This window comes from Rhinolophus hipposideros, assembly GCF_964194185.1.
Source record: "Rhinolophus hipposideros genome assembly, chromosome: 12".
Classification (NCBI taxonomy): domain Eukaryota; kingdom Metazoa; phylum Chordata; class Mammalia; order Chiroptera; family Rhinolophidae; genus Rhinolophus; species Rhinolophus hipposideros.
Window position 1 is genome coordinate 26,674,703 of NC_138058.1, and position 25,758 is coordinate 26,700,460.

The 25,758-nt window shown below is 45.8% G+C and overlaps 1 protein-coding gene across 1 annotated transcript in view; it reads left to right on the plus strand.

The window, feature by feature from the left end:
* Nucleotides 1–25,758, plus strand: part of ADD2 (adducin 2) — a 97,225-nt gene that overhangs the window by 21,319 nt on the left and 50,148 nt on the right. The window contains exon 2 of the mRNA XM_081069593.1: nucleotides 25,595–25,712. The gene's annotated coding sequence lies outside the window, so the exon portion shown is untranslated. The remainder of the gene's footprint in view (nucleotides 1–25,594; nucleotides 25,713–25,758) is intronic.

Below are 25,758 nucleotides of genomic sequence, written 5' to 3' on the forward strand. Positions count from 1 at the left end.
CAACATGGATGAATCTTGAGATTATCATGCTAAGCGAAATAAGTCAGACAGGAACAGTTGAGAACCATATGATTTCTCTCATATATGAGGTATAAAACTGAAAGCAACAATATACAAAACAAAGAAAAACTCATAGACACAGAAAACAGTTTAGTGGTTATCAGAGGGTAAGGGGGATGGAGGGTGATAGAAGAGGGTAAAGGGGATCAAATATATGGTGATGGAAGGAGATTTCACTCTGGGTTGTGAACACATAAAGCAGTATACAGATGATGTATTACAGAATTGTACACTTGAAACCTATATAATTTTATTAACCAATGCCACCCCAATAAATTTAATAAAAAAAAAAGAAAAAAAGAAAATACCTTAATTTACTTGGCAAATTAAAACCTTGGCTTGAAAGGCATTGCTCCCTTCCTAATAGCTCGTGCTTATCTTTGCCGTGTACAGGGAGGACTTTAAATAAGCTACAGCCAATGGCCTCAGGGAGGCCTTTAAATAAGCTACAGCCAATGGCCTCAGGGAGGCCTCTGTCTACTCTTGGGTTTTTAAAAAACCAGGTTAATCTAAAAATAAGACAGATAATCTTTCAGAATTTCAGAAGCTTATTTGTAAATCAAAATTTGAGATTTTACACACTTATTGGTAAGAAAAAGACACAACGGTGATTCGTCTCTTGCTTCTGCTACGTGTCTATTCAGTTTTGGCGAGGACCTGTCCTATGTCTTCTTACTCAGAGGTAGGCTGATGCAGTTGCCACAACCTAAAATTGCTGGTGGCAGCAGCCGGAGGATGCGTTCTAAAATGCTTTTCCCAGATGAACTTCTATTCATATTTTATTGTTCATAAAAAGACACATGGCAATGCTGAACTGGAAGTGGGTGGGAAATTATCATCCTCTTCTCTACCCAAAAGTAGAGAGGAAACAGATACTGGTGAACAATGGCGTCCATCATATTTGAGAGCTTGCCTCCCAGAGGAGCTGCCCTCTTTGTTAATACATTTGCCCCCACTAACCACTGTCCTTTCTCCTTTATTCTCCCAAAGCACCATTAACACACGGCTCTGCTGCATGTCAGACTTTTAATCAAAGTATTAGGCATACAGAAGTTATTTATAGCTAGGGCTGGAAACAACTTTTAAATTCAATGTCAGACATCAATGATTCTCAAAATGTATTGGCCATTCTCCATTACAGGGAATTTCTCATTGGCTGTCTCTTTGGCCTCTGTTCTTTGCTGTCTTGCCTCTCTTGTATATCCTGTCTTTCCCTATTTGCTGTTGGTACACCACTTCGGACTGTTTTTGTTGCTTCCTCTACAGGGCAATTTATCTCTTTGTTTCACCATCTTCCATTTCAAGGCTGATGAGGGTTGGCAAGTAAAAGGAAAACACTTGTTTCATTTATTCTACTCACAACACTTCTGACACAAAAATGTGTGGGTGATTTCCCACACTCACCAATTCTTTAACACCAGCCTAGCATCCTATATTTCAATTTAATTCTGACACTATTCAATTCTGGAGTTAGCATCAGATCCTACAAGTTAAGGGCTCAGTCCCATAAAACTGCTCCTACCTCAGATACGAATTACAAGTCTGGGCTTCCCATACTTCTGACTGGCTATAAACCGGGGGTTCCCACAATCCCCTCCTTGGGTTCAATAATTTTCTAGAATAACTCACAGAACTCAGGAAATCACTAATGTCCACTGACTTATTATATAATAAATGATATCATAAAAAATACAGATGAACAGCCAGATGAGAAGGTACATAGCTCTTCACAAAGATGGCACCAAAATCGAAGAAGGAAGCCCCTGCTCCTCCCAAAGCCGAAACCAAAGCAAAAGCTTTGAAGGCAAAGAAAGCAGTGCTGAAAGCTTTCCACAGCCACACACACACAAAAGAGATCTGCATGTCACCTTTCTAAGGCCCAACACACTGTGGCTCCGAAGGCAGTCCAAATATCCTTGGAAGAGCGCCCCCAGAAGAAAGAAGCTTGGCCACTGTGCCATCATCAAGTTCCCCCTAACTACCCATTCAGCCATGAAGAAGACAGAAGACAACAATACACTTGAGTTTATTATGGGTGTCAAGGCCAGCAGGCACCAGATCAAATAGGAGCTCTATGTGAAGGAGCTCTATGACATTGATGTGGCCAAGGTCAACACCCCGATCACGCCTGATGGGAAGAAGGCATATGTTCGACTGGCTCCTGACTACGATGCTTTGGGTGTTGCCAACAAAACTGGGATCATCTAAACTGAGTCCAGCTGGCTAATTCTAAATATAAACATTTTACACTGTGGAAAAAAAAAAAAGAAAGTACATAGAGTGAGGTTTGAAAGAGTCTCAGGCACAGGAACTTCTGTTCCCAAGGAGTGTGGATGTGCCATACTCATGGTACCAACCTGGAAACTCTCCAAACCCAGTACTTTAGCAATTTTTATAGAGGCCTCATCATATAGGCATGATCAATTATTAATTCAATCTCTAGCTCCTCTCTCCTCTGTAGAAGATGGGGAGTGGGGAAGAAAATCCTAACCCTCTAATTATAGCTAGGGCTTTTTGGGGACCAGCCCCCATCCACGATCCCAAGAATTACCTCATTAGAACAAAAGGTGCTCCTATAACCCAGGAAACTCCAAGGGATTTAGGAGCTCTGTGTAAGAAGCTCTTATCACCTCCATCACTCAGGATATTACAAGGGTGTTAGGAGTTCTGTGTCAGGAACTGGGTGCAGAGACCAGTATATGTAATTTTTATTCACAGCAAAGGAAGCAGGAACTCACTTTTCATATTTTAAGGGGCCCATCAAAATATTTCTTAGACATAGCAGATCCAAGCTGGCAGAGAAGATAAACACCATGCCTGCTTCCTTCCGTGAACACATTAAAATTACAACTAAATTATAGAACAATCAACCTGGAGTACCATCTGAAGTCTGGCTGAAGTTTTATAACTAAGGATATAAAGAAGAAGCCACGTCAAGACTGGTAGGAGGGGCAGGGACCCGGAACTGGCTAAGCCCACACCTCCAAGTGGCAATTAAGAATCAGGAGGGATACTTCTGCTGCGGAGATTACCCCCAGAGGACCAAGGGACCCAGCCTCACACTGGCATCCCTAGCCCAGAGTACTGGTGCCAGGAAGAGGAGCCCTCACAACATCTGGCTGTAAAAAACAGTGGAGATTCCAGACCATCCAGGAAGGAGGCAAGAAACCACAGACTCTCACTCTCAGGAACTCACCTTGGGCTCCATCGGAGGGACAATAACTTGGGAGTGGGGATGGTGGTGATGTCGGTGATGTTGGAAACATATGGGGGCAGACGGAGTTGTGTTGCTTTGGGTTGAGGGCTGGAGCACAGTCGTCATTTCCCTGTGAGGAGGTCCTCCTCCCATGCAGCCAGGCAGGCTGATGCCATCTTTCCTGTGTCAAGCCCCCCCCCCCCCCCCGCTTACGGCCAAGTCTGAATCTGATTGGTCTGGTGAGTCTGAAGCTCTGCCCTGCTGACTCACTGGGACCCTGCCCCACTCAACTCCCCCAGGGCCAGATGCACCTTCTCCAAGAGCAGCCAGCCCCATCTGCATTGCAGTCTTACTTGGAAAGCTATCAGAGTCCTACAGATGCCAGGAGGGTGGTGACTGACTTCGATGTGCTCTGAGACTTTTGCTGAGTAGTTTTAGGCTCAGCACTAGCATCAAACCAGAATTTACATTAACCTGGTGATCACAACTCTTCCCATTCTAGTGACTCCCTGAGACCCTGCCTCACCCAATTTGTGTACTGCATGAGGCTTTATCAGTGGCTGAACCTTAAGGGAGCTGGCAGGTGACAGCAGGCCTCGTGGTGTCCTGGCATTTTGTGGAGCTACCCCAGGCCTGAAACTGGTGGCAGATGTCCTCAATTCGCAGCATGGCCTCTCCTACATGCCTTCAGAGTTGGTACAGGCAGTGAACAACCGTGAATAGCTCTGTAGCTCTTACCAGGTAGTCCCAGCCTGCAACCTAGGACTTACAACCAAGATTACTGTACCCAGCGAGGCTATCATTTAAAATCAAAGGACAGATAAAGAGCTTCCCAGACTAGGAAAAGCTAAAGGAATTCATCACCACCAAACCAGTATTACAAGGAACGTTAGAGGAACTTCTTTAAGATGAAAAAAAAGAGATCAAAATTATGAATAATAAAATGGCAATGGCTACATATCAATCAACAATTACTTTCAGGGTAAATGGGTTAAATTTGCCATTCAAAAGACATGGGCAGGCTGACTGGATAAGAAAACAAGACCCTTACATATGCTGCCTATAAGAGACTCATTTCAGATTGAAAGTAAAGGGATGGACAAAAATATTTCCTGAAAATGGAAACGAAAACAACAACAACAACAATATGGGGTAGCAATATTTATACCAGACAATATAGACTTTAAAACAAAGGCTATACCAAGAGACAAAGAAGGACCTAGTCATCCCGCTTCAGGATATTTATCTGAAGAAACCCAAACGCTACTTCAAGGGGACGTGTGCATCTATATATTCATTGCAGCATTATTTACAATAGCCAAGATGTGGAGGCAGCCTGGGTGTCTGTCGATGGAAGAATGGATAAAGAGGAGGTGGTATGTATATACAATGGAATATTGCTCAGCCAGGGAAGGGAATGGGTCCTTGCCATCTGCAGCGGCATGAATGGACCTGAAGGGTATTGTGCTGAGTGGAGTGTCAGACAGAGAAAGACAGATGCAATGTGATTTCCCTTATTTGTGGAATCTAAAGAATAAAACAAAAAAACAAAACAGAAACAAACTCCTAGATACAGAGAGCATTTTGATGTTTGCCATATAGGAATGGGTTTGGTGATGAGCGGAAAAAGAGGAGGGTATTAAGAAGTTCAAATTTGTTGTTACACAGTAGTCATGGGGATGTAGGGTATAGCATAAGGAATATAGTCAGTAATATTGTAATAACTATGTATGGTGCAGATGGGTACAAATTTGTTGGGGTAATAGATGGAAGGAGCTTGGGGAGGGCAGGGTGAAAATGGTAAAGGGATTAAGTACAAACTGATAGTTGCAAAATAGTCAAGGGGATATAAAGAAAGCACAGGGAATATAGTCAATAATATGGCAATAACTATGTATAGTGCCAGGTGAGTAGTAGACTAGTCTGGGGCATAATTTCTTAAATTATACAAATGTCTAACCACTATGCTGTACCCTGAAATTAATATAAAATAATATTGAATGTCAACTGTATTTGAAAAAATTAAAAAGAGGGGGGGAAAGGTGAAGGGGATTAAGAAGTCCAAATTTCCAGGAATAAAACAAATAAGTCATGAGGATGTAATGTACAGCATGGGGAATATAGTCAATAATATTTTGATAGCGTGGTATGGTGTCAGATGGTTGTTGGACTTATCATTGTGATCACTTCTTTAGGTATATAAATATTGAATAACTATGGTGTATACCTGAAACTAATATAATATTGTATGTTAGCCATATTTTATTGAAAATCTTTTAAAAATAAAACAAATGGGAAATAGTGTAAAAAAGAGATATTTTTAGACAAAAAAACAAGCAAAACAAAAGCCCTCAGTATTTCCCTCAGGATAAATGTTGCTTCTCCTAGAATGAAAAAATGTTTTGCTGAAGTGTTTGTTTCAACTGGCATTTTATTCTGTTCTTGATGCTTCTAGTGAAATTGCTTTCTATAATGTAAATGTTCAATATATATCTTGCCAACCATATCTGTTAGGTTCCGGAGTTTGTATTGTGAGAATGTGGGTATCAAGGAATACCTTTAAATCTAATCAATCAACCTGTTCAGGTTCTCTATATCTTCCTCCCCCCTCCCCTTTTTTAACTCTTTCATTTGTATGGACTGAGAAGCATATTAATGTCATCCATTATTATTGGTATCTTGTTATTTTCTCACCAATTTTCTCTCTCTCTTTCAATATATCTATATTTATATCTATGTCACTTATATCTATTGCCAAAAAATGTATACACATTTTAAAGAAAAAACCTATTAAAATTACACTGATGATAACCACTTTGAGCACCTCTTGTACTTGCAGAAGTCAAACATGACTTGTATTCGTCTTTTGTTATTGGTATATATTGAGTATTAACATTTTAATAGTTTTTTTCTTTCTTAAAATGTGTATACGTTTCTCTCTCTCTCTCTCCATATATATATTCCAATATTATGTTATTTGATGCATAATATAGTTCAATATGATATTTTTATTGTGGGAATTACTCTTTTCAAGTATAAAAAAAATCTTTGCATCACCTAGTGATTTTTTTTACCTTGAATTTTATTGTCTTTGATATAAATATTGCCACCCATAGTTTGTTTACATGTATTTTTTCCGGGTACATATTGATCCAGCTAATTATTTTTAATGATATTGTAGGACTTCATCATAGATGTATCTTTTTATGTGTAGCCTAGAGGTGGATTTTGTCTGACACCCACACCTATCTCGTTACAGCCACTTTTTATTTATGTCTTCAACTCTATGGCTGCAGCATAGCATTGGAATCCACGTCTGTATCTGGCCATGTTGCATGACTGACACTGCAATCCTGGTACAGATGTAGCATGAGAGACGCTCACGGGGGGTCATACGTGTATGTGTGTGAAATGGCTTTGGCCACTCAAGGAGCAGTTTCCGTATCATAGCGGGAAGGTTGCTAAATTTTCTGGAGGGTACAGCTTGAGCCAGGAGACAGGCAGCGGGGGAGGAATGAGACCTCACCTTCCTGCTGATGAGCTTTCCCTCCTCCAAGAGATGAAGACAAGACCTGTGTTAGTCACTATTGGTCCCTCTTCTTTCAGTCTCACAGGTCTTGTAACAAGTAAGCGCGTTTCCATCATTCTGGCCCGAGTCTAATTGTCAGTCTTCCTTTCTGGAACTCATATGAGTTATGATCTGATATTGCGTGTGAAGTGACATTGGTTTTTAGTGAAAAGTTGGTGGAGGATGAGTTATAAATTGCTGGTCGGACTCTATCCTAAACTGGAATTTCTTATAATATTTGTAATCATTTAAAAAAAATTCTGGTTGTCCCTTACTGGAGTTTTGTTTTCATTTATAAATAAGTCTCCCAAGTAGTGTTTAAATTTTTTTAAAAAAAATAAACAAGCTTTAGAAACAAGTGGAGGCCTCACAGTGCACTGGACTTTGGAATCAGATGAACCAGGTCCAGTGTTCAGCTCTGCTATGTGTTAGCTGTATGTTCCTGAGCAGGTTACTTAAACTCTCTGGGCCTGTTTTCTTTTCGGTAAAATAGGGTTAATGATGTCCACGCTAAAGAGTAGTAGTGAAGATCAGAGGCGATTTGTGTTGTGTTTGCCAGACTTGCTCCCTTTTGGCTTCACACGGATGTGCGAAGCAGAATCACAATCTGAAGAATTCTTAGGGAGATGGAATCAGAACGAGGGAACTTGGATGAATTGTTTCAAAACAGTATCAAGCCTGAAGTATTCTTTTGATAATAAGTATGGTCTCCCTCTCCTCTGAATTGTGCTTTCATGGGCATCCTGAGTGGATTAATGAGTCTGCCTCCCTCCAAGCTGATATTACTTAAGTATCCATTCAACTTTTCTGTGTGTTTTTTTTTAAAGCAGGGGTGGCGAGAAATAGAGTCTCTTCATCTCCAAAATAAGGGAAACATTAATAAGATTTTCTAAACTAGGCAGCTTCTTGAAAGGCATATGAAAAGTTCTAGAAGTTATATAATGAGCTCAATAACTGATCTCAGTACATGGCACTATAGCATGTCTTACTTGGTTTAGAAATTTCAGCTGAATGTAATGTCAGACTTCAGGGAACCTGGAAACATGAAACATAAAGTTTAAAAACATAAAGTATTTAAAAATACTTTAAGTACTTAAAAGTATTTTTAAATACTTAAAAATGGTAGGTCAGCATAGTCAAGGAGCTTCCTTACGTGTTCTGTCTACTCAATGGGAGCAGAACTAGTTTAAATTTCATCATAAGGTGAGGAGTCGTGTACCGGAGCCTGAGTTCACGTGTGCTGTTTCTATGAAAACCTGGTTAACTGATACGGTATTTCTACATAAACTTGAGTCAATTGTGCCAATGATATTTTCATGCTGCTTGGTGACGAGTGCCCCAGACATCTGCCCAGCTGGCCCACCCTTCAATCCAGCTCTAATCCAACTACTGCCCCTGTGACACTCTCCTTTATGCCATAACACTTATCCGGTTCTCCTTCTTCCTAAAACAGTCTTTCTTTAGGTGATGGGACAAAAGTCATTACCATCTGCCTGATTGTTCTCAGCCTTTGTGCTCCCCTGGAAGTTGAAGAAGACTGGTTTTGTGTACACAGTTTCTTCCCTTGCCACACTGTATCCTCCTGACAGGGGAAGGAGTAGGATGTTACTGCCTAGTCAGGCCTGTTCTTCTGGCTTCCTGGATGAATAGTGGCGGGGGTGGGCGTAGAGACAGGGCTTGGGTGGAGAGGTGGGCAGGCTGGGGTAAAGGAAGGACAAATTACAAGAACTTCTAAATCTGCATAATAAAGTTGAGGCTGTCAGGGAAAGTTGAGAGAAGGGAGGGAAGAGGGTAATGGGAATAAGGCTGAGCTGGCTGGGGCAGAGGAGGAGGTTTTGGGGTGGGGAGGTTGAGGCTTGAGGATAAAGGCACGTGGTAGCTGTGTGTGAGTGTAATGGAACAGAAAGGTAAAAGGATTTGATAAAGCACTTCTGGAGACTATTTTTCATGGTGTCTGAGAAGTTCAAGCGAAGGACTGGAGATATTTTAAACTTCGTGTTGCATGAATCGTGTCCACGGAACTGTGACATCCCTCCAGGACTGCTCCAGGTGTGTGATGAAGTTTTGTTGTGCTATTACCTTCTCAGGTTAAAGTCTAGTCCTCCTGACCAAGGGATCATCTTCTCTTTCAGTTAATCATTACGTAAATCTCTTAGGGTTCAATTCAGAGAGCATTCTTAATTCCTCCATTTCTCTGTTCAGGTGTCTCACTCTAGCTTCCCTGTGCTGACAAGAATCGATACCATCAGCATTATTATTAAAATAATATGGCCTTTGCAATAATTGGGACAGTTGGGTAAAGCACTGTCTGAAAGTGAAAACCCAATTAATACTCTGAACACTCGAAAAAGAAATTTAAAAATTCTTCCTTGTAATAACGTCAAAATTGTGAGTACTTTTTGTGATTTCACAGTGTCTACAATAAGAATTCGTTTGTTCATGAAAACTTGGCAGACCCTCTCAGTCGTGGTATGTGTATGCTATTCCTGCCCCCAGGGCTGTGGATGATGGAGAGATGTGTCTGAAGCGGAGCCCCATGGCTCTTGGTTTACAAGGACAGATGAAACATATGCCCAAACAGGTATAACGCGAGGTTGAGAATGCTAAGCTCTGAAAGGGGTACTGACACAGCGTAGGCTGGGAGTTCGTTGGATCAAGCATATGGATTGTTTTTCGGGCAAGACTGTTCTTAACAGGGTCCCTTTAATTTATTCCCCACGCTTGGTTTTCACAGAGCATATTCCTGAAGGTGCTGGTGGTCTCCTGCTTGCAGCCAGTTCATTCCTCTGTCTTTCTCTTTCTCCTTTCCACCTCAGATTCCCCGCTCCTTGGTGGTAGCAGTATTGAGGTTCTCCTTTCCCTTCCTTCCAGACCTTGTCTTACCCGTGACTCTCCAAATGCCCCCACCCACCTGGGAGCATTTTATTAATACTTAGGCCCTTTACCTGGAAAGCCTCTTCTGGGCCCCACTTTCCGCTTCAGGTAGAGCACCAGGTTTGAACCATGGGTGGATGCCAGTGGGCTGAGTCTCCTGTTTGGAGAGACATGGGGTGGATGTTTTGGAGGGGAAAGTGCTGGGCTGGCATTGGGTGTCAATCCTACTTCCCTAAGCCATTCCCAGTATCGTGGGTCAATGACTTGGCATTTGTCCCAGGCCCTCGCCAATTGTCCTCTCCCTTTCCACGTGGATAAACTAATTTTTTCCATGGATTTGTTCATGTGGCCTGTGCACCTGCCCACAAATTGGTTGGTTTGAGCTGTTGATAGAGCCCCCACTCCACCAGGCAATGCTCGTAATTTTGTGAAAGGGTCTTCAGTGTTCCTGGTGGGGAAGAGATGGTAGAAGTAGGCAGAAGGCACTGCTGAGGCCAGGCCCAGGCTTTCTAATTCTAGAGCTAGGAACAGACTGGTTTCCTTGACAACAGAGATGAAGTCTGCTCCTCTGCTCCTGGGGGTGGGCTTTGTGTGTCTGCAGAAAGCACTGGGACTTGGGGACAAGAAAGGCGATCCGTTCTTTATCAGCGCAGCAACCCGACTCTGAAAACTTGCCAACTCTTACTGTATGATTAACAGTATTGAGAACGTCCCAGGTGGCATAATGATATCAGTTATATAATCTGCACATTGGGGACCCAGATATAACATCTTCTTTGCCTTCCTACTAGCATTGCCTCTGATCCGTGATGTGTTTTACCAGACCTGCAACACCTTTTTGATAACATGTTTTAAGATGTCAGTCCAATACGTACTCACCCCTAGCAGTCTTAAAGCCTAAATGAAAAGCATTTCTTCTTTAGCTAGCGGTGATTTGTGTGGCCAGGCTGCTGGGAGGAAATGAAAACCGGCACTTGAAAAGCTGCCGTTGGCTCAAACCTGCACTTGTCAGATGGCGTCCTCAGAAAAGGCTTTGCGATCCAAGCCCTCATTCTTGATGCAAACCAGAGGACTCAAGGCTAAAAAGCCGGTCCTTGTGCTTTGCCTACCAGGCCTGATATCAAGGCGGTGTGTCTTGGTAGTGGCGTGGTGTTTAATTCATGCACCAGCCTTTCCTTCTTATGTATTATTAAAGGCTCCTTAAAAAGCAGCGTACGGATCAGATCGGATCCCAGGGGAGAGGACGTGCCAGCAGTGATTTCACATCCCCTGCAAGAAGCAGCATCTGCTGCAGGAGACATTCAGGGAAAGGAGTCTGCAGAATTGTAGCCTATCGACAGTTTTAGCAGGTCTGAAAATGATGGCCCTTGGACCCTGAACTTATAAAAGCGGCTAATTTGTTCAAATGTGTCTTATTTTATGTGTGTCTATGTCATTGCACCGAATTCTTGAATGCTGGGTAATACAGATGGGAACTTGTCAGCAGGACTTAAGTGCCAAGAGTGATTGTGATGAGGTGGGAATTAATTAACAGGGGAAGGCAGATTCAGACAGATGTATGAACAGACAGGTGGAAACCAGAACCTGGAACCTTTTCATGAGACGTTTCAGTGACTTTCCTCTTGTGAAGATAGTGACCTTGTGGCTCAAATCGAGCTCCTGCATGACTCCCTTCCCCAGTAAGCAAGGGATGAGCTGTGGCCTTCTGAAGCCCTCCAAAGGTTCTTTTGTTTCTTTTTCTCCCTAAAATAAAGATATTGACTCCCCTAGGCAGACAGTGGGCTCCCTTAGAGGGGGCTTCGTAGGCTGAATTCTTTGTTTCGAGGCGCCCTCCCTGCCCCAGGACTTTGCCACTCTGATTTTAGGTGGCACAGGATTCTGCTTTCCATCCCCACCTCCCACCTCCCAGGACCAAATGAGGTTGGCTGGGGAGAGGGTGATCCCACGGGCTGCTTTCCCACCTCATCTCTTTCCCCACGTGGGCCATGCAGGGACACCACTGGAGCTGTTCAAATCACACACCCACAGTCAAAGAACACCTCTGAACTGGGAGGAACTTCAGAGCCTGCCTCGTCATGCCCTTTCTGTTACAGGTGGGGAAACAGAAGCTCAGACAGGTTACGTGGCTTGCTGTACATCACAGAACTAGTTAGTTGGAGACCCAGGACCAGACCTCTGGCCTCTGGAGTCTGTCTAGAGTTCTTTCCCCACAACACACCCCTGGAATGTCTCCTTAGGGCCCTGATTTCTCAGTGTGGTGTGTGGTTCAAATGTGTGTCCCGGGATTGGGAAAAGCATCCATATAGGACCTCGACTGGACCAGATACACATGGCATTCGAATGTTTCTCGACTGGACAGAGATTAGTTAAGGACTTACTGTGAGCCTGGCATTGAATAAGGTGCTTCTGTGTGGACCTGGATTTTTGTAGATGGGCTTTAGGTAGGAGCGTCACTGAATACATTCTGTGCTGTTTTTGATTGATTGCCAAAATGGTTTTGCAAACTGTAAAGATCCACAGGCCTCCTGCTACGTATTTGTGTACTTTTCTTGGTTTGGTTACAAAACACTAACTTTGTTCCACCTTCCAGGGAGTCATAGCTGGGTTCTCCCTTACTGCCTGTGCCACTTCATCCTCTGAACCCAAGGAGAGGAGAAGGGAAGGTTGAAAATATGACCATAAACATCACCTTGGCGCCTTGAGTCCAACAGAATATCAGCAGTTTCCTTTTGCCTGCGGTGCTTCCAAAATGAGAGGGGGAAAGACCTCCAGAGAATTCCCCTTCCGTGTCCTCTGGGGAAGGGCCTGCTGCCTGCTGAACAAGAGGTTTGGTTAAGGGAGACTTAAGGTTGGTTGGTACAGCATCTACTTCCTGTCCTGGGCGTCAGCAGGGAAGATGTCTAGGATGCCTGATGTGACATGTGGACTGGCCATTTAGCAGATGCTGCCTCATGAAGCTAGTGACCCAGGGGAACAGCAGAAAGCCAGCAGAGCTCAGCGTACATCTCTCGACGGGTCTGCAGAGGGGTTTTCCTTTTCCCCAGGGGCCCACCCATACCTCCAACAAGAGATTGTGCAACCACGAAAGTCATGGGCCTTCAGAAATGACACACTCAGAAGGGCCTTGAGGTGTCATCTCATTGCACTTTGGTCTGTACCCTCTTCACCTCTTATTGATTACCGCCTGTTTTTCAGGGACTAGTCTAGGTGCTGGGGATACAGTAATGGGAAAAATCAGACAACACACTTCCCTCTTAGAACCTTCAGTCTAGTTTTTTGTTATTTTCATAATTTTGAGAAACAAGTTTCTAAGCAATAAGCTTTTCCCCCAATCACACTCAGTCTTTCCTATTATTTTTGTCCCCTGCCTCAATGTCAGGCTTTTGCTCACGTCTCCTCCTTTCTCCTCCAAGAACAAGCATCCTGAGGCTGTGCCTGGAGGGGTGTGCGTGGTAGGAGCCTGTCCATCTATGGTTGTCCCAGGCAGAACCCTGGGTAAGCAGATGTTTCCTTCTCCCTCCCTCTTTGGTGCCCCATCGCTTCTAAATACCCCCTTTCCTCAACTCCCCAGGTGTCCAGGATCCCCTGTTATAATAAAGTAGGGCCCCTGGCATGGCGTCCTGGCATGGGTTTCCCGAAGTCCTCCATGTTCTCTTCTGTTCCCCTCTCCATCAGCCCCTGATGCCTGCAAATCTCCAGGAAGAATGCTGCCTCATTAGGTCACACAGATGTAAGCAGAATTGACAAATATCTCATCAACTGTCCCAGGAGTGCTGGCCTTTCAAAAGAGGAGACATATGAGCTGTACGAACCTCTAAATGATCAAACTTCAGGCACAGAGGAGTGGGGTGATGATGTCCAGGCAGCCTGGAGAGATATGGGGGCAGAAGAGCCTCAGCTCCCACTCTGCACCTGTGGCTTAGTTGCCCTCGCGTCTCAGGCTCACACAGACGGGGGTCATTTTGCCCTATTGACTGCTTTTTTCTGACAAGTGCTGTGTGCATATCTGTGTGCAAGTATGTCCATGTCTTCTTCTTAGGTCACTGTTTAACGTACGTGCATCTGTGTAACTCATCTTGGTCCATCGGCCCTTTTGAAGAACAGCAGTCTTTGAAGTGCCTGCTTTTCTCCCAGGTGGCGCTGTGCTCACATGTCGCCGTCATCCAATTCTGGGGTAGTCAGCTTGTCTTCTCCCACCACTCCATTCACACAGGGTGGAAGGGACGAGATACTTCACATACATTATCCCAGGGCTGTGATTTGGGAAAGAAATAGGATTCATTTTCTTGACACTATCTTTCACCACTTACAAATGGTGACAATTGCCTGTGGGACTCTTGAGAAATTATGAAGTGTTAATTAGCAGAAGCACTGTGTATTTAAAATATATGGCATATTTAAATAACCATTAAATTAAACCTACTTTGCAGAGTTGAGAAACCATCTGGTCCAAAAATCTGAGGAGTTGAATTTTGCTGTATACATTAAGAGAAATGTTTAAATGATTCTAGCAATGGTAATATTGTGTCACTATTATTTCCTTAGCTATGGAATCGGAGGCATGGAAGCAGACGGTGACCTGGCTGTGGTCACAACCTGGGCTACTGTCATTGATGTACCATCATCTCCCAGAGTGAAGGTTTAAATCACTCCCGATGCCTGGAGGGTGTGTTTAGACCGTAAAAGGACTGTGTTTCTCTGACTGTGGTTGTCCCTTAGAAGTCGTGTATTTCAAACTTCTAGATCCTAATGACTTGTGATTCTTTGCATTTTTAAAAGTGCAAAGCAAGCATTTTCTGCAGAGACGAGGACAGAGACAGGAAACCCAGTCCAGTCACGGGCAGCTAAGTATTTGTGTGTCTTTCTTTGGACAAATCACACCCTCTTGGTCTCAGTTTTCTCAGAGGTTTAATGAAGGGGGAGGGACCTAACAAGGAAAATTGGAACTTCTCCAAGTATCTCAATACAGGGCATTTAATGCAGGACATTTGCACAGGTCATGGAGGAACTAAAACAGACAGGGCACGGAGAGGCAGCCGAGAGACTAGCTCCAGTGGGATGTCACTTCCGCTTTGAGGCTGGAGGGAGAAGGGCAGGAGGTGGTGACCGCAGCCCAAGGTCACTGTGAAAGATGGAACATGGTGGGCCTCTCTGGCGGGAGCTGGCGAAATGGAGGAGATGCGCTTAAGGCAGAGAGTGAAGGAGGAGATGCCCCAGTGTCTCTCCCTGTCTTGGGTCAGTGCCTCCTATTGCCTCCAACCCAGCAGGAGCCAGTGACATGGTGCCTGCTGGGGTCAGCAGGGAAGGCTGAGCAATGGTTGGGTAGGGAGCAGCCCAGGCCAGGTAGCCTTTGAAGTACCCTGTAACCATGACATGCAATGAGAGCTAAAGTTCAGTGTGTCCGTGAGGGTTTGCCAATGGGAAGTGTGTCCGTGAGGGTTTGCCAATGGGAAAACCAGGCCAATAAAGCCAGAGTAGTCTTTAATGAGACTCCCCTATTTCCACCAAAACATTCCTAGGGCACACCTGGGAATGCACATATCCCAACAAACATTCCTAGGGCACACCTGGAATGCACTGGGCTTGCCTCTGTGAGGGGAAGACCAGGCAAGCCTACAGGGGTGGTGTTTGTGGGTGAGGGAAGGTGGAGAAAGAGGAGACAGAAGAAGGGTCATACCTGTGGTGGAGGGCCAAACCCAAAGGCAAAGGGGTCAGAGGGCTTCAGCCATGACCAAGGGTGGTTATTGTCTGTGCAAAAGGATGTTTCTCATTATAAAATAATTCACAACAGGGCAGTGTCCATAGCAGGCTTTTCTCAAATGTTTAACGGATTTTCACACAAAGCTCCTCTTTCATAGAATGCCTTCAATCAATACCTGTCCAACTGGATTGGCTTGAGATTCCCTCACCTATGGTACCCTCCTCCTGAAGGAGTGGAAGAAGCATTAGCAGTCACACACTGTCCTCAGCTCTGGACAAATTCCTCACACACAGGCATTTCAGCTGCAGTGGAATTTGAGGTGCTAATGGACCCTCCTTCTCTAGGCTTCAGGCTCTGTATCTGTAAAGTGAGGGGGTTGGGTGTGCTTTCAGGGCTCTCCCAACTCTGCCACACAGGGATCTGCCCCAGACCCTGGCAGACAAGTGCGGGAAATGGCCCTTGAAGCCATGCCCGGAAGAGAGCGTGTGAGGCATAGATGGGACACTTACACAGCCAAGGTTCAGGCTCAGCTCGAGGCTGAGGCCTCAAGGACGGACTTAAGTAACGAGAAGCTCTTTGTAATAACTCGAGGATTTACATTTCTGGGCTGCGAAATGGAGACCACAGCAATGTTTCCTATAAATCCATTTTCTCTGCCACCTGCTGCCCTCACACCTCACATAACTGCTCTTCTCTCAACACAAGGCCTTAAAACCCCACCACTTTCCCTGACGTTCCCATCTTCTTATTCTTTCCCTGTCTCTCTCCCCTGTCATTTCTGCATTATGAAGCACCAACGTGCCAATGTGGAGAGGCAGGCTTTTCTTGGATTTCAGGGAGGGGAGAGGCCTGCGGGGAGGGGAAAAGCTGGGAATACACACGCATGAATTGTTTTTGTCCTGACACACCTACAGAGATGAGTAATCGCAGAAAAATATGCAAATCTGATGACAAATGAGAGGTGCTGGAGCAGAGAAAAGGGGGGACAGTTATACAGTGGGGATTGGAAAGACCTTGACCATGGAACTGGAGAGTTCTGGCCTGAGTCAGGCCACAGACGCAGGGACATGAGTGGAGCTGGGGGCTGGCATGGGGTGGAGAGGGTGACCCTGTTTGTCTGGGGTGGGCATTTCGTGGAGAGGAAGAATGGGAGGTGATGCTTACGGGCTAGCTCGAAGAGCTTGAAATTCAAAATGATTTTATCTTGTCCAGAAAGAAATGGCACGGTGCCACTCCCTGTCCCTGAGCCCATGGCAGATGCTGGAAGTCAGTCCCCACGTTCTTTTCGACTGAAAGCAGAGGAGGACTCGAGCTGTACCAAGGCAGTGCCACCTATCCACTGGAGTTGGTACATGCTATAAAGCCTTGTTCGTGACCTTGGCTATAGACAAGGAGAAGTTGTGGGTGGTTTTCGTGAAGCATTTTAGAGATATAACCATGTGTGCAGATTGGATTGGAGGAGGGACACTGGAAAAAGAGCTCAGTGGGAAAATGAATGGAGTCAGAGTTCAGGCCAAGGGACGTCTGTACCTTCTTCTGCTCATTCTTACACCGACCTTGGTGGACCATCCTTTAGTTTTTAAACCTATGCTCTTTTAGTGGATAAAGCTACACCTTTCTCACCCTCATACTAGGGCATATATGCCAATGGCCTCTCCTCTCTTACCTACCAAACTAAGCTCAGTACCCAGTCACATAAGAGCCCAGCTTACGTTAAAAGCACATTCTCGTCTCCTTTTTGGACCATGTTTTTCACTTCATAAAAAACATCGGAGCAAAAATACTGATTTATAAATCTCCGTCAAGTTCATTGAAATTAAGAATTTGGGATTCTGTCACTTACCATGTTTCCCTGAAAATAAGACCTAACAGGACCATCAGCTCTAATGTGTCTTTTGGAGCAAAAATTCATATAAGATCTGGTCTATTTTACTGTAATATAAGACCGGGAATATAATGTAATGTAATGTACTGTAATGTAATATAATATAATGTCCCAGTCTTATTTTAATATAAGCCCGGGTATAATATAATATAACATAATACCGGGTCTTATATTAATTTTTGCTCCAAAAGACGCATTAGAGCTGATGGTCCGGCTAGGTCTTATTTTGGGGGAAACACGTAAGTTTCCATTCTCCCAGGAATTGTTCTGGGCCCTCCATAAGCCAGGGATGAAGACATTTTCTCTTTTTCTTCTCCAAAAGGATGAGACATTTCTTGGTTGACCCCGTTACAGAGGGATGAACTGGAGCCGTCAGAAGCCATTAGCGTAGCCCTAGTGAGCTGCTGCTCGATTCAGAAGCATCGGCCGAGTCCCCGGAGACGTGCCACCAGAGGTCAACGACTTGCATTCGCTCTTTATCTCGCAGCTGAAAGCTGGGCTTCTGCACTGTCACAGTGGCCCAGTATGGTGGCTGATTGGAGGTGCAACTTCTGAACCTTTAGTCCAGGGGTCTCCTTTGTCATCCGCATGCTGCTGATGACAATATGCTGTTAAACTCTTGCTACTCAAAGCCTGGTCTGTGGACTAGCAGCATCAGCATCACCCAGGAGTTTTCGAGAAATGCCGACTCTCAGGCCCCACCCCAGACCTGCTGAATCAGAATCTGCAGGTTAGCAGGATCCTCAGGTGATCTGTATGCACACTAAGGCTGTAGAAGCCCGAGACAGTTCTGGAGGCTGGAAGTGTGAAATCAGGGTGCCGGCAGGGCCATGCTCCCTCCAAAGGCCCTAGGGGAGGTTCCTGCCTTGCCTCCTCCAGCTCCTGGTGGCTCCTGGGGTTCCTTGACTTGTGGCTACATCCCCCGAGTCTCTGTACCCGTCTTCATGTGGCCATCTCCTCCATGTCTGTCTTGTAAGGACACTTGTGATGGGATTTAGGGCTCACCTGGATAATCTAGGAGGATTTCACATGAGATCCCTCACTTAATTACATTGGTTAAGATCCATTTTCCAAATAAGGTCTCACATTCTCAGGTTTTGGGAGTGAGGACGTGGATATATTTTTTGAGGGGCCACCATTCAACCCTCAGCAGACCCCCTGGAACCTTCCCAGGCAGCATGCTTCTGAGCCAGTTGCCAGGGCGCACTCTCCTTGCTGGCCAACTTGATATTCTGCTTTACCCAGACTGCGGGAAACAGCCAAATCATACCAGCATTACTGAGCTTCTTCTATGACAGACATTGTCCTATGTGTTTTACGTGGATGAATCCATTTGATTGCAACAACCCCTTGGGATTGCTATTCCCACTTTACGGATGAGGAAACTGAGGCATGGGGTGGTTCAGTGACTCACCTAAAGTCTCACAGCGCGTAGAGGTGAACCTGGGATACAAACCCGGCAGTCTGCTCCAGAGTCTGCTTCTGAAATTATGGAGGGTTCTAAAGGTGGAGGAGAAGATGGCACCAGGGCCCTTTGCCCCACATCCCAGGGAATGTGGGTACGAGGAAGGCCAAGATGGAGTGTGGGCAGCTGTCCTGCCCCCACCCCACAGTGCAATGGGGTCGGAGGAACCACCAGCTGTTATTTATTGCATCCTGAAACCTTTTGCACTTAACACTGTATAGGTACGTGTTTCCATGAGACAGCGTGTTATGACTAATGCCTTCTGAGGTTCATTATCAAAGAAGGTCTTTAGCTGGATGTGGAGTATGGCTTCATACACTTTCGGTCTGTATCAGGCCTTGGGCTAACACATTCCATGTGTTTTAGTAAACCAATACGTAAAACTTTATTTCATTTGCTTTAATTGTCCTTGTTTTTAGTGGTGAGAAATGGGATCTCCCCTTGTCTTCACCCTCTTTAAATCCTTCATGATTTTGGTTTGCAGTCCTTGGCCCTGTTCATTTTCCCCAGACTGAAAACCTTACTCCTTTCCCTTGAGTTACAAGCTTGACTGCCAATAAGGCCCCGAAGCCCTTCCCGAGACACAAGCGTGTCAGATGGCTGGGCACAACCTTTTGTGCCTGTAAAATAAATGGCCAGGTTAAAAAGGGTCAGGGAATTCGCTGGAACAACCTGCAGGCCAGTCCAGGCATTTTCACTAGATGCGAGCAGCATTGTAACCAGCACTGAAAGCTCCAGAAGGAAAATGGGAACCCACTGTTTAAAACTGCCTATCAGCTGAAAATCTACCTGTGTCTTTAGTACAGAAATTCAGCAGCAAACATAACCTGCCTAATTTGATTAAGCTCAGTTTTACAGATTATTGACATTCCCTCGAGAATTTTTGATGAGGCAGTCAGCCCAGATGTACGCTTGCTGGCAAGATGGAATCCAGACTGTGATTTTAAAAATTCAATTGTTACACTGTCAATAGACCACATGAAGAATGATTTAATAGTAGCACCTAACATTAATTGAACGCTTATTATTTATCAGGTCTGTGCCTTTATGTATTAGCTCAAAAGCCTCTGAGGAGGTACCGTTCCTCTGTCCATTGTACAGGTGAAGAAACTGAGGTCTTGTCCGAGATCATACAGCAAGAAAGATGCAGAGCTGGGATTTGATCCTGGACCCTTACCGTTCTCCAGAGCCTGGATTCTTAGCCATGACGCTATTTCGTGGAGCCAACCTTCCTGGGCCCTTAATGTAATGACATAGTTTTGGGCTCCTATTGAGTTATTTCCCACCCCCAGCCGTGCCTTCCACAATAGTCCTTAATTTTCCCTTTGCTTGCCTCAAATCTCTCTACTCCCAACATTGGGAAAATGCAGGGCAGATCCCAGTGGCAGATCTGGGAGGGTTCTTGGAGGGAGGCTATGGGGGATGGGAACTAGCATTGGTTGGGCTTTTACTGTGCGCTAGTCCTTTTTGGAGAACATTTCTAGCCAAGGTAGTTTTTATCAGCTCAGCGAATCAGAAATCCAGGTGGGGGAATCCATCTGCATTTTTGTCTCATTTTGCTCTCGTTTACGTTCTGGCCCTCTCATCCTAGCCTGCTCTTGCCTTATGCCATTCTGTCCTGTTTCACAGAGGAGGAAACAACTCCTCGGCAGCACATGGGTGTACACTGAGTGAAAACTGTTTGGGGGCTGGGCACGTCAGTCTACCTTTCTTCGTAGATCTCAGGATGCTATCCCTGGCAGAAGCAGGGCTGACGACCACCAAAGCTCATCTGCCGATAACCCCTGAGTCAGGGTGTCGAGGGGTTCTCCTGAAGCCCTCATGGAATGTGTCTTGGCTTCCTGACCCAGTGGATGACCTGCCGTCCTCCCCACCCCATGAAGGGCAGTCCCAACGTTGGTGACACTACTTGTAAGTTTGGGTCCCATCCTTCATTAATTCTAAGGCATTCTCTCCCACGTCTGCACCTCTGAAATTGGAATGTGTCCTCCAATTAATAATGACCTGATTATAATTGGCAGTGGTTTTCCTTTCTTAGTAATATTTAAGATAATGGGTGTCAATTAATCAATGATGTTTTAGACTTGGAAAGTGACAATGATGCCAATGTTTGCTTTATTTTTACCCCTGACTCTCAATTCAACATCTGGCTGGCATCTCTCCACCTTCACTTCTGGGGCTCGTATCAAAGTTATTCAACTCAGTTTCCTGTATTGTGTTGAACGTAACGGTTGATTATATGTATATATGAAACTGAAAAGTAAGGTGGTCTGAAATGAATATGTTTAATGCTCATTGGAAATACATATAATTTTATTTGTATTCATATATTTTCACTTTAACATGAGCGTGGGCCTCTAGCAGGCAGGGGCCAAATCTCATGTCTTTTGGGAATCTTCCCTCTCATGCCCAATTCCAGTTATTGCTCACTCCTGGGCACCGATAGATACTCAACAAGTAACTGGGCTTGTCCAGTGACAGGGAATGGAGCCGATTCCAAGTGTTGAGAAAGAATGCTGAGCTCAAGTGTTTCAGAGCAGCGCAATTTGTGGATAACAGAAGCATGGCAAAAAATTTCCTACTAACCATTAGTTTTGGGGCGCTTTGCTAGAAGGCTGTTAGAATTCGCTGGACTTGACCAGGAAGGTGTGCACCTGGGACGCTCAGAAACAAGTGCTTCTGAGGCCCGCAGCAGTCAGGGAGTTAAAGGATTCTTCCAGCCAAGGGGGTTTCCAGAGGGACTCTTGACCATCTCTCCTTCCTTCTTCTCCCTTTCTTCTTTTAAACTATGTCCATCCTAATTGGTTGCAGCAGTTAATACGTAACGTAGAACTTTGGAAAAGCCAGAAGCGTGTGAAAAAGCTGATGATAAGCTTCCCCCATAATCCCACCACTCAGAGGCTCGAGCTTTGTCTTTATCAGAACAGACCAGGCAGGGTGTGGTCCAGTCCCTTACTCAACCGTCTCCATTAATTCCGCAAAGTCACAACAGCAAGGCTGTGACCAGCTCCTCCCTCATGTTTGGAAGTCTCTTGCAGGGATCGGTGAGTTTGGGCTCTGACGTACAGGGTAAAGCTTGGAGCAAATGCTGTGCTGCCCTTGTCTGGAGCTGACTTGTGGGGCTGGGGCCTGGGGCTTTCAGAGGCTGGTACCACCACGGGACGTAGCCGTGCCCACAGCAGTGGTGGGAACATCCAGGAAGTGACAACTTGCAGCATGCTTCCACTTAGGACTCAGGGGGTGCAGGGTGATACACACTGTCTGCTCCTGTCTGGACACCTCCCACTGAAGTGCAGGAGACAGGCGCCCACCTCTCCTCGGTGCAACGGAGCTTAACAGATTTTCACAGACAGTCAGACAACTTGGGCATCTGCTACTCCCCTTTTAGACCTTTTATTTATCTTATAGCTATAAGGAACGACCCATAGAAATGCAATTTCATACTCCAGCGATTACATATACCTGGTCTTCAGGGGAACAGGGATGAAATGACCTGTGACAGGGATTGTCTTTCATGATTTGCAATCCCTGGCTGCTCTCCTGGGATGGTGAATCCCAGAGTCTTTGCTGAATAGGGTCAAAAGTGTGAGGATGCCAACTGGAGATGCAGAGAGGGAGCTCCAGAACTCCCCTGAGCAAAGAGCAGAGGGTCCTTGGGTGGCGACAGGGGAAGGGCTGCTGGAGGGAAGACGGGAGAGAGATGGGTAAAGGGGCAGGGCTGACCTGTGGAGAGCCAAGGAGGTTGTAGTACATGATGGATGGTGTATCATACTACCTTCTCCTTTCTCCCCATAATTAATATTATATTGCGGAGTTAGATTTGGTAGTTTGAGATTTGTAATCATCTACTGGAGTTCTGCTTCAACATAACACAAGATGAATGGCTGCCAGAGAGGGCCCAGCATCTGGGTTATATAACCAAAGAACATTTTGTTTTAGAGGAGGTGATTTAGGCACTGGGGCATCTGTGTGCAGCCACCATGAACACTCAGCTCCTTATCCTGAAATGAGCTTTCTCCCCACACTGTACCATGAGCTCCCCTCAGGGCTCACTCACCTCTGGGGCCCCAGGGCAGGGACAGTGCTGCTTTGCCAAACCCGCCTAACTCCTCCCAATTCAGTGTTAGTTGAGTTTTAGTTCAGCTATATTTATTCCGTACCTATCTGGCACCGGTTCTTATGGCAACACGGGGAACAGAGAAATGCAGAAGACATAGCCCTTGCCCAATAGGAGCTCACAGTAATAGATTGTTGCTGTTGGGCTGTAAGTGCAATGACAGAGGTGAGTAATGGTGATGCGAGAGCCTAAAGGACAGGGGTATGGGAGGAAGGCTGCCAAGAGGACAGGACAACCTGAGCTGAAGGGGGAAGGCAAATAGCAAAGAGTGCTCCAGGCGGAGACGAGCGGGGACCTTCCACAAGGCGGAAGCAGCCTAGTACCTTCCAGGTGCTAGGGGTAGCTCTGGAGCACCAGTGATAGGCAGGGAGGGTGCGGGCGGCCACTGAGCGGCCTACGGGGCTTTTTGTGCCAGCTAAGAGCTTGGACCCCATTCTACAGGGTGGCAATCCTCAAGAGGAAGGGGTGGCCAGAGCAAGAGAGGCACAGCTCCCTAGTCCCCTGGTTGGGATGGGTGGGTTTGAATTTCCAACATGAAACATGTGTTTGGTTTGGAAAAACAAATTCAGAGTTAAAATTTTATATTTGATAAATATAAAAAGAATGCCTATCATACCTATCACTTTGTAATACAATCTAAATTTGACCAAAGTTTGGCTAGAGGAGCGGGAATTAGAAAAAAAGATAAAGGAACACTGCCTTAGGTGATGAGAGTGACGGATAGGTTTTTAGTAGGGCTGTGACAGGCATGGGCCAGATTTGCTTTTGTAGACTGACAACTCTGGCTATTGACTGGACACAGGTATGAGAGAGGAAAGACCGGGCAGAGACTGTGAAAGGGATGGAGAGATGTGGGCTTGATTCGGACCATGGTGCTCTGGATAGGGAGATATGTAAGACATCAAACCAGAGAACTTGGTGAAGAGCAGGTAGGTGTGCAGTGTGAGCAGAGGGAAGACTCGAGGCTGCCTTCCGGGGCCCTTGGTGAGGTAGCTGGCTGGGGGCAGGGTGCATAAAGGAGGGCCTGGCTGGGGAAAGGAGGCTCTGGTGCAGGGTTGGCTGGAATAATGGTCTGTTCAAACAGGTCGATTTCAAGGTGGCCATGAGACATCCAGGATGCAAAGGCCCAGAGTGCTGTGACTTGTCCAGGTTCATAGTCTAGTGGATGGCCAGCTAGAGTTGGAATCCCATATCCTAACTCTTCCACCTCCCAGGTCAGCTTGACTGCACACTGAGAGCAGAGAGCAGGTGGCCAGAGGTTCCACGTCTCCCTGGAGGGTCAGGCGCCCTGGGGATGTTGATGCTGACGTCCTTACTATGTGAGGCACCCACCCCTGCTTCCTAGCTCTGCCCAAGGGGCCTGGGTGTCTGGAAGCTGGGGCAAGCTAGGCTCTTGAAGTGTGTGCTGGAGAAAGCGAAGGCTGAATGGGTGGTGGTGCTGGCCTGGATTCCGCAGTAGTCTCAGGGTGACAGGCCAGGGTCCCCAGAGGCCCACCGGGGTGGCAACCCTGCCCAAGGTGCTGGGCCCTCGTGGTGGCCCTGGCATCAGTCCTCTTTCTCTTCCCTTTCCTTCATGAAGACTTGCTGATCCCGTGCCTATCCTGAGCCTGCTCAGCCTGACTCTGCAGTCAGAGATTTGGTAGTTTTGGTACCACAGGTGAAAGTTTTGCACATAACGCATTTGCTTACAATACCTCTGAGGACTCTTTTCATTGTAATCAGGGGATAACCCCAGAAGCCAAGGAATGGAGATCAAATAGTGGAATTTCAACTCCGATGGAGATTGGGAAGAGAATTATTGTGTACAGTGTATACTTATCTGATGTCTGTCTTCTTACATGAATGGCACATGTCCCTTCTGGGTGCTAAGGATAAATTTTCTTGGTGGACACAAGAAATAAGTCTGACTCCGACAATTCAAACCTTAGCAGGTTTTGGAGAGGGGGTGGAGGTAGGGTCGGGGATGATGCTGGCCCTGGATGAGACCATCATCCCTGGGTCTGAACCATAGCGCTCCAAGTGAAAATGGACAACTACCACTTGCCTTTGAAAAAAAACACAAAGAAACATTTCCACGATTAACCCTTTGGAGACCTTGATCCCCAGTACTTTGTGGTGTAGCGGCTCAGCTTTGTTTGTAAGCTGTTAACAACTTTACATTTGACCTGTTACCCAGGTATTAGCTGGGGGCCTTTCTGGAACTCTGGGTGAAAATGTCTTGAATCCACCAATTCCAAACACTTCCACTTGCCTGGGGTGTGATGTTCTTTAGGCTTCTGTCTCTTGGGCTGCATCCAGAAATCACTCCCACCACATCTGTGAATTTAGCAGCTATTAGTGCAGTATTTTCGGGGAGGGGGGTGTGAGGCAGGCGTCATATCCCTTCTGGACCAGCAGCTCTTAGCCCCTAGGGACTCACATTCGGCTCCTCCACTGAGCAGAGTGGCCTCCCTCCTCAGGGCCTCGCTGGCTAACACTCAGCAAAGGGATTTTCTAATTCCTCTCTTTGAAAGGAATTTTGATCCCAGTTGTAAAGATAATGAAGCTCTCTTTACTTTTTCATAGACATAATTTGCTTTTAACATAAAAATTCATTTTAAGGTAATTTTTCAGAAGTTCCCAGGAGTCCTTAAAATAAATCAGCACCTAATGGTCCTGTAAAAACAGGGTGCAGGAGTCCTGGTAGTGCACGCAGGACCCTGATATTTGTCATGTTTGTGTTTTCCAGTTTCCACCCAGATGTCTGAAATCCTTTAGATGTGGACGGCGTCCCTGAGAGAGGAGCCGGGTGCACAGGCCGGACGCTGAGAAGAGGCAGCCTGGGGCAAGGCCGGTTAAGCCTCCCGGTAATTCATCACTAGTTTTTGGTGCTCGTGGGGGTGGGGCACACTT